General features: G+C 37.7%; 1 pseudogene across 1 annotated transcript; it reads right to left on the bottom strand.

Moving 5' to 3' along the window:
- Positions 1 to 1,220: 1,220 nt before the first annotated feature.
- LOC114258685 (NADPH HC-toxin reductase 1-like) lies at positions 1,221 to 3,241 on the bottom strand (annotated as a pseudogene). The gene is made up of 4 exons (XR_014348031.1): positions 3,033 to 3,241; positions 2,777 to 2,946; positions 2,482 to 2,697; positions 1,221 to 2,380 (listed from the first exon to the last, which is right to left on the bottom strand). The product of XR_014348031.1 is annotated as an NADPH HC-toxin reductase 1-like (transcript).
- Positions 3,242 to 8,378: the final 5,137 nt, after the last annotated feature.

Genomic DNA, 8,378 nt, shown 5'->3' with positions numbered 1-8,378 from the left:
TGACATGTTTCGTTTAGTTGGCCACCATGCCTTCCTTAGGACTTAGTCCCAAGGAGGTCATGGGTTCAATTCCTCTTAGGGGGGTTGAAGTAAGAAAGTGCAAGCACTTAGATGCTTTGCAAAGGGTGAGTAGATCTTCTCTCATAGGTGCTAATCTAACCACTAACAACTAGCATTTGCCCTTAAAAAAAAAAAAGAAAAAGAAAAAGAAAAAGAAAAAAAAAAAAGGAATCCATATCATAAATTTTCCATTTGAAGTTAGGGAATGGTTAATGGCTAAAAGTCTCCAGGATTTCGCCTGAAGTTGGCTGTCCTGTCTGTCGAAGAGCCTAGTTTGGTCTGGCTTTTCACACCAAAACCAAAACTAGGAATCGGTCAATATAAAGGATGACTACAATCATCCTTGGATTTTACAACTACTCGAAATATAATGAAATAATAATCTATGAATTAATAAGAGAGAAAATTGATTAACTAGGAGGTGTGAGGTCTTGAGGTATAAATGTTGAGATTTCATGTTTCATTTTTTTTGGAGTTAGTTATCTAGGTGATATCATATATAATTAGTATGATAAATCTTCTAGGCCTGAACGAACTGTACCTAGTGTCAGGAGTGTGGATTTGAATCCCCACCTATGTGTTAGTTCGTGACTTACCGCTACATTGTTAAGTAGCTCTACAGTGTAGCACCACCTAAAGGTGACCTTTGGGGCATTAGCTCCTTAGGATGAAACCCTAGAGGTCACCCCTCAGTGGTTAGGCCTTTTCAAGCGAAAAAATTGGTAAAAAATCCAATTTAAAAATGGTATAAGACATTATATCTAAGATAAAATCTTATTTGGTGATAAAGGCGTGTCGGAAAAATCGGCGGCGGTAATAACTGGCTTGTAACGGCAACGAGTTGTGGTGATGAAATAAAGAAATATATGATATTTCAACAGATAAGATGTTAAATGAGTGACATCTGTCACATTTCAACAGATAGGTAGTTTAATAAATTTCAACATATAGAAAAATAGGCTTGGTGAATTTCTACAAATAGACAAATTAGGTGATTTCAAGAGATAGACAGATAGGTTGATTTCAACAGATAGTTGTCATTTTAGACAAATTATATCATTTTAACCCAAAGCAATTAAACCCTGAACTTAATAGCCCAAAAGATTTAAAAGTAGACTTACGCCCTAACTGCCCTTAATAAGAACATTGAAAAATGAACGACAAATGTAGAAGGGCCCATAACAATAATGAAATGAACGTTGGTTGATCAAAACAATGGCTCATTTTGTCACAGCAATATCTGTAGATATAGTAAAGCACACGGCTGGTGCATTTAAATGCTTATCTCTTTATTGCAACAATCAAATAGTCTATTACAGATTTTCCCTTCAAATTAGTGAAAATAAAAGATTCTGGAGCGATACAAAGGGTAATTGCACATCTCCAAAAATCTTATTGTTAAAATAATATATAGACAAAGAGAGAGAAATATATTGTGTATTAATGGATGAATTGAATGTTATGGGTTAGCTCCTTTATATAGAGGAGTTACAAGCTTACAAGCTAAAGGAGAAAATAGAATTATTAAAGCATACCAATTATTATACTAACCTAATTATTAAAGCAGCACTTTACATATTATATTCTAAGTGAGAATATATTATTGAACCAAAAAGTCAGAGTTCATGGTTTCAATGTATTTTTTTTAGGACAATTTTATAAATAGAGGAAAAATGCACGGAACAGACACAAGGGTTTGAGCTATATATTAATATAGGTCACCAATTGATTTAGTTGAGCGGGAGAGCTCCTAGTCGGAAACCAGAATCCACACTATCATCCAATATCTTCTTCATATCATATTTGTACTGAAAACCCATTTCCATCAGCTTCATAGAATCACAGCTGCTTCCTCTCTTCGGTCCTCCCATGACCCTAGGGGGGAATCTTAAGAAAGAAAAAACACCATCCAATGAAGTTCGACAGAGTCACTTACTCTGGTATTATCTTGAGTTGGGGATAGTTTTCTTGGTAGTAATTTGCTATCTCTTGTATAGTTGGATCCACGGCAGAGCATAAGAATCTACCTCTTAGCGACCTTTTTCCCATGCAGAATATGTGCGCTTCACAAACGTCATCAATGTGTAGTAGCGGAACTGAACCCAAAAGTTCTTGGAGAAATCTTAAGCCGGCATAGCATGAGAGATTGCCAGTGAGCTGTGATATAATTACAGCTAAACTAGAAGCAGCAGGAAAGTAGGAAAAAGAATGTCTCCTCCCACTAGTGCACAAGCCAGACTCACCACTTCCAATTAACTGTTTTCAATTTCATTATAGCTCAACACTTCTTTCTTTGCTAATGTCTTCGATTTAATATATAAATACCAAGAAAAAATAAAATAAAAATTAACTTTGAATTGGGACAAAAATCACTCAAAATATGTTTTTTGGATTGATTTGGAGTGTTATCAACCAAGCATACCAGAAAAACGTCATTGCTGAAAGTATAAGAGAGGTTTAGAGAAGTCCAAGAGGATTCATTGAAGGAAGGTTTATAGCCAGACCCATCTTCTTTCAATGGCGATGATGACATTACAATAGCCGTGTAGATGAGCCGCTTTACGGTTTGTGATCTAACGCAAGAATATTAGCTATGATCCTCGCACTGGCAATGGCTGCTTCAGATGTATCCTTGTACTGTTCAATTATAATTAATTTTCAACATCATTGAAATTTATACATATTAGAGACAACAAGAGAAATCATGAATTAGAACCTGAGAGCTCTGGGAATCGTGCTGCATTGGGGTAGCCACATGAAAAACATATTGGCAGCCTCTAATTGCTGGTTCAAATTCTGTGGGATTGTACATATCTGCTTGAAATAGTACTAATCTGGTGTCTGCATTAGGAAAGGACCTAAGAAGCTCTACTTTGGGTTTTTCATCTGCAACATGAAACCATCAAAATAAAAATTTAAGGTTTGCTACGCCTACACAAAAACCAATCTGAGAGAGAGAGAGAGAGAGAGACCTAAGTTCCTCAGTGTCGCATGGACAGTATGGCCTTTCTGTAATAGCTTCTTGACAAGCCAAGAACCAATATACCCTGAGCCTCCTGTAACACAAACCTTGGTGTAGTTGCTAAAACCCTCTTGCTCCATTGATTAAAAATTTTGATTCTTGGAAGTTGAGTGAGTGAGTCTTTGCAATTTGAGTGGAGTGTCTTCCTCCTCCCCTGCATCTTTATTATCCATTATTTATTTATTTTTGACAAATTATATCAGTAGTATCTCTATTTTGATCTTTGTGTCATTTTGATCGTTATAATTCAATTAACTCAATTTTGGTTTTAAATTTTTGAATTTGTCTTAATTTAATCTAATTGATTATAATTGTTATAATTTTTTAATAAAAAATACCCACATAAATGACAAGTGTCATACTTTTAGAGAAAAAATTATAAACTTGCTCAATTTAGTGAAATAACATCAACCAATTCATTAATAATTTTTTTTTGTCAAAGACACTAAGAGCATCAATATCAATCTCGCCAAAGCATGTTTTCTGTTAATTTGTGGAGTAAAGTTATCAATTTCCTTCTGCATCAAGCTCGCTAGTGCTTGTGCCATTTTAGAACAGGTTGCACTCTCTCGCCACATGCAGCCAGCCTTTGAAGGCTCAACACTGAATTTTAAAAAATAAAATATATGAAACAGTGTTCATCTATCTCCCACTATTTTTTATTTTTCTTAAATACTATAATTATTATCTATTTTACCATATGATGTGATACACCCCATAATTCTTAGATACCAATTATATGTATGTGAGATTTATTATATTAATGATAATAAAGTATGTCACTTTTGGGTTGGGTTTCCATTCTATGTGGGGGAAGGCCCAAAACATTTAGTAAGCCCATGTGAATTCCAAAGCCCACATGGAGTGGCTATGTTTTTTGAAAAGATCTGGCCCATAAGTTTAGGATTACAAACCCTTTCTCTGTACACAAAAGAGACGTAGAAGCTGCCACCAAAACAGAGAGGAGAGGAGAAATTTTGTCCAGCAGTGATCAAGCTATCCGATCAACAAGAATCTATGGTCCGATTGAGCTGAAATTTGGTAGGCGAGTTCACAACTCAAGACTCTAAATTCTGGACGGTGGAGATCAGATTTGGAGTATTCTACTGCTAGTTTTTGGCCCGTGAACAGTACCATTTTTGGTGAGTTTTTTCCTAAACTTTGTAGTTTGATCTTTGGTTGCCAAGGAAGCTTATTTGTAAGTTGTTCTTGATTGTTTGCCTCTAGTTCTATCTAGAGAGAACTCTTGTATACCCATTATTTGTTTATAGTGGAGATATTTGGTGAACTACGGTCCCGTGGTTTTTCCTTTCCACATCGGGAAGGTTTTTCACGTTAAAAATTGCTATCGCCTTATTGTGTGATTATTGGACCATTGTTTTCAGATTATTTTCAGAATATATTGTGCTTTATTAAATTGCTTCCTAATAGGTTCACACAAAGAGGGAGAATAAACACTTCCGTTATTTTTGTGCCGGATTCGGATATTTCAAATTTGGTTTTTGTTTTGTTTTCTCCCAACATAGTGGTATCAGAGCTTGGTTCATATTTTTGTGCATCTTGTGCTGAATAATGGAAGCAAATTTGAGTAGAATGGTTACCTTGAATGGTTCTAATTATCACACATGGAAAGGAAAATTGGAAGACCTCCTTTATGTGAAACAATTTCATCTACCGGTGTTTGCTACTGAAAAACCAGAAAATAAATCTGATGAAGAATGGACATTACTGCATCGACAAGTGTGTGGGTACATTAGGCAATGGGTGGATGATAATGTTTTGAATCATATTAGTGGAGAGACACATGCCCGTACACTCTGGAACAAAGTTGAACAATTGTATGCTCGGAAGACTGGAAACAATAAAATGTTTCTAATAAAGTAATTGATGACCTTGAGATACCAAGATGGAGCCCCATTGACAGATCACTTGAACACTTTTCAAGGAGTAATTAATCAGTTGGCTGGAATGGGTATCAAGGTCGACAATGAGGTACATGAGTTGTGCTTGCTTGGTACATTGCCGGACTCTTGGGAGACATTTAGAATGTCATTATCTAACTCGGCTCCAGATGGTGTAATCAATATGGATCTGGCTAAGAGCAGTATTTTAAATGAAGAGATGAGGAGGAAATCACAGGGATCTTCTTCACAGTCAGAGGTTTTGGTTACAGAAAGGAGGAGGAGAAGCAAGAGCAGAGGTCCGAAGAACAGAGATAGAGGTAAAAGCAAGTCCAACAAGTTTGCTAATGCTGAGTGTTATCATTGTGGCATGAAAGGGCACATCAAGAAACAGTGCAGAAAATTGAAGAGAGAGAACAAGGAGAAAGGGATTGAGCATGATGGAAAGGATAATGATCAAGTTGCCACCGCTACTTCCGAAGACTTTCTCATTGTTTATGATGAAGATGTTATTAACATAGCATGCCATGAGACCAACTAGGTGATTGATAGTGGTGCCTCTATTCATGCTACATCTCGAAAAGATTTCTTCACATTCTACATACCTGGTGACTTTGGTTCAGTAAAGATGGGTAATGATGGCTTGGCCAAAATTATTGGTGTTGGAGACGTGCACTTGGAGACGAATAATGGCACGAGGTTGGTTCTTAGAGATGTAAAGCGTATTCCTGATATCCGTATGAATTTGATTTCTGCAGGTAAACTTGATGATGAAGGGTATTGTAACACTTTCAGTAATTGTCAGTGAAAGCTCACTAGGGGTGCTATGGTTGTGGCTCGAGGCAAGAAGCATTCTACTTTGTACGTAATGCAAGCAAGGCTCCCCAAAGAAGCTATTAATGCAATGGATGATGAGTCTACAGTGGAATTGTGGCATAAAGGCTTGCTCACATGAGTGAGAAAGGCCTGGCAACATTGGCTAAAAAGAATCTTCTGTCTGGAATGAAGAATGCACTTTTGAAAAGGTGTACTCACTGTTTGGCAGGAAAGCATAATAGAGTTTCCTTCAAGAGTTCCCCTCATTCAAGAAAGCCAAATATACTTGATTTGGTATATTCAGATGTCTGTGGTCCTATGAAGACAAGAACACTTGGTGGCTCCCGTTACTTTGTGACCTTCATAGATGATTATTCAAGGAAGTTGTGGGTCTACACTTTAAAAAGCAAAGATCAAGTGTTAGAGACTTTTAAACAGTTCCAAGCCTTAGTTGAGAGACAGTTTGGGAAGAAGCTTAGGTGCATCAGAACAGATAATGGGGGAGAGTATTGCGGTCCTTTTGATGATTATTGCAGACAACAGGGTATTCGACATCAAAAGACACCCCCGAAGACTCCTCAATTGAATGGTTTAGCTGAAAGATGAACAGGACACTAGTTGAAAGAGTTAGATGCTTACTTTCACAGGCATGGTTGCCAAGATCCTTTTGGGGTAAGGCTTTGAGTATAGTTGTACATGTTCTTAATCTCACACCATGTGTTCCTCTTCAGTTCGATGTACCAGACAGAGTTTGGACTGGAAAGGATGTTTCCTATGATCACCTGCGTGTCTTTGGATGTAAAGCATTTGTTCATATTCCCAAAGATGAGAGGTCTAAGCTTGATATGAGACCCGGCAGTGTATTTTTCTAGGCTATGGCCTAGATGAGTTTGGCTACAGGTTATATGATCCAGTTGATAAGAAACTTGTGAGAAGCTGAGATGTTGTATTTATTGAAGATCAAACTATACAAGATATTGAAAAGCCAGAGAACACAATGTCTTGGCATAGTGATGGTTTAGTTGACTTGGATCCGGTTCCTCTGACAGATTTTCCTGCACAGGTTGAACATGATGTTCAGAATGACCAACAAGGTCTAGGTGATGCTGATGACCCCTTACAGGTCGAGACAGGTGATGAGACTCTTGAGCAGTTGGCAACACCAGAGATACCACCAGATGTTCCAACCAGGAGGTCAGCTAGAGACCGACATCCTTCCACTTGGTATTCTGCAGATGACTATGTGTTAATGACTGATGGGGGAGAGCCCAAGGGTTATGCAGAAGCCATGGAAGATGATCATAAGCTGGAATGGGCTGATGCGATGTAAGATGAGATGCAATCATTGCATGACAATCACACTTTTGAGTTGGTGAAACTGCCTAAGGGCAAGAGAGCTTTAAAGAACAAGTGGGTGTACAGGGTGAAACATGATGAACTCACTTCACAACCACGATACAAAGCTAGACTAGTTGTTCAAGGGTTCAGTCAGAGAAAAGGCATTGATTTTGATGAGATCTTCTCACCAGTTGTAAAAATGTCTTCTATTTGTGTGGTTCTTGGCTTAGCCGCTAGTCTAGACTTAGAGATTGAGCAAATGGATGTGAAAACTGCCTTCTTTCATGGAAACTTGGAGGAAGAGATTTACATGGAACAACCAGAGGGTTTCAGGGTGAAAGGAAAAGAGGATTATGTGTGTCAGCTAAAGAAAAATCTTTATGGTCTGAAGCAGGCACCCAGGTAGTGGTATAAGAAGTTTGAGTCAGTTATGGAGGAGCAAGGCTACATGAAAACTACTTCTGACCATTGTGTATTTGTGCAGAAATTCTCTGATGATGATTTTATTATTTTACTGCTCTATGTTGATGACATGTTGATTGTTGGCAGGTATCCTTCAAGAATTGACAAATTGAAGAAGCAACTAAGCAAGTTCTTTGCCATGAAAGACTTGGGGCCAACAAAGCAAATTCTTGGTATTCGAATCTATCGAAACAGAAAAGAGAAGAAATTGTACATGTCACAAGAGCAGTACATTGAAAAAGTGCTTGAAAGATTCAATATGAATAATGCTAAAGTGGTTAGCTCACCTCTTGCTACTCATTTTAAGTTAAGCACTAATCAAAGCCCTTCTACAAATAAAGAGAAGGAAGATATGGAAAGAGTTCCATATGCCTCAACTGTGGGAAGTTTAATGTATGCAATGGTCTGCCCAAGGCCAGATATAGCTCATTCAGTTGGTGTGGTTAGCTGATTTCTTTCAAATCCAGGAAGAGAACATTGGAATGCAGTAAAGTGGATAATGAGATATCTTAGAGGCACTTCCAGGTTGACACTCAGTTTTGGAAATGGACAACAAATTTTAGTTGGCTACACTGATGCAGATATGGCAAGAGATGTGGATACCTGTAAGTCTACTTCGGGTTATTTGATCACTTTCTCAGGTGGAGCTGTTTCTTGGCAGGCAAGGTTGCAAAAATATGTTGCACTCTCTACAACAGAGGCAGAGTTTATTGCAGCAACAGAAGCTTGTAAAGAGTTGCTATGGATGAAAAAGTTCTTGACGGAGCTTGGTTTCAAAC

Source organism: Camellia sinensis, chromosome 13, assembly GCF_055761805.1.
Source record: "Camellia sinensis isolate YWXY chromosome 13, ASM5576180v1, whole genome shotgun sequence".
In the NCBI taxonomy this organism is placed as follows: domain Eukaryota; kingdom Viridiplantae; phylum Streptophyta; class Magnoliopsida; order Ericales; family Theaceae; genus Camellia; species Camellia sinensis.
The sequence above is the reverse complement of the archived record's forward strand: the minus strand, read 5'-3'. Positions and strand labels throughout refer to the sequence as shown.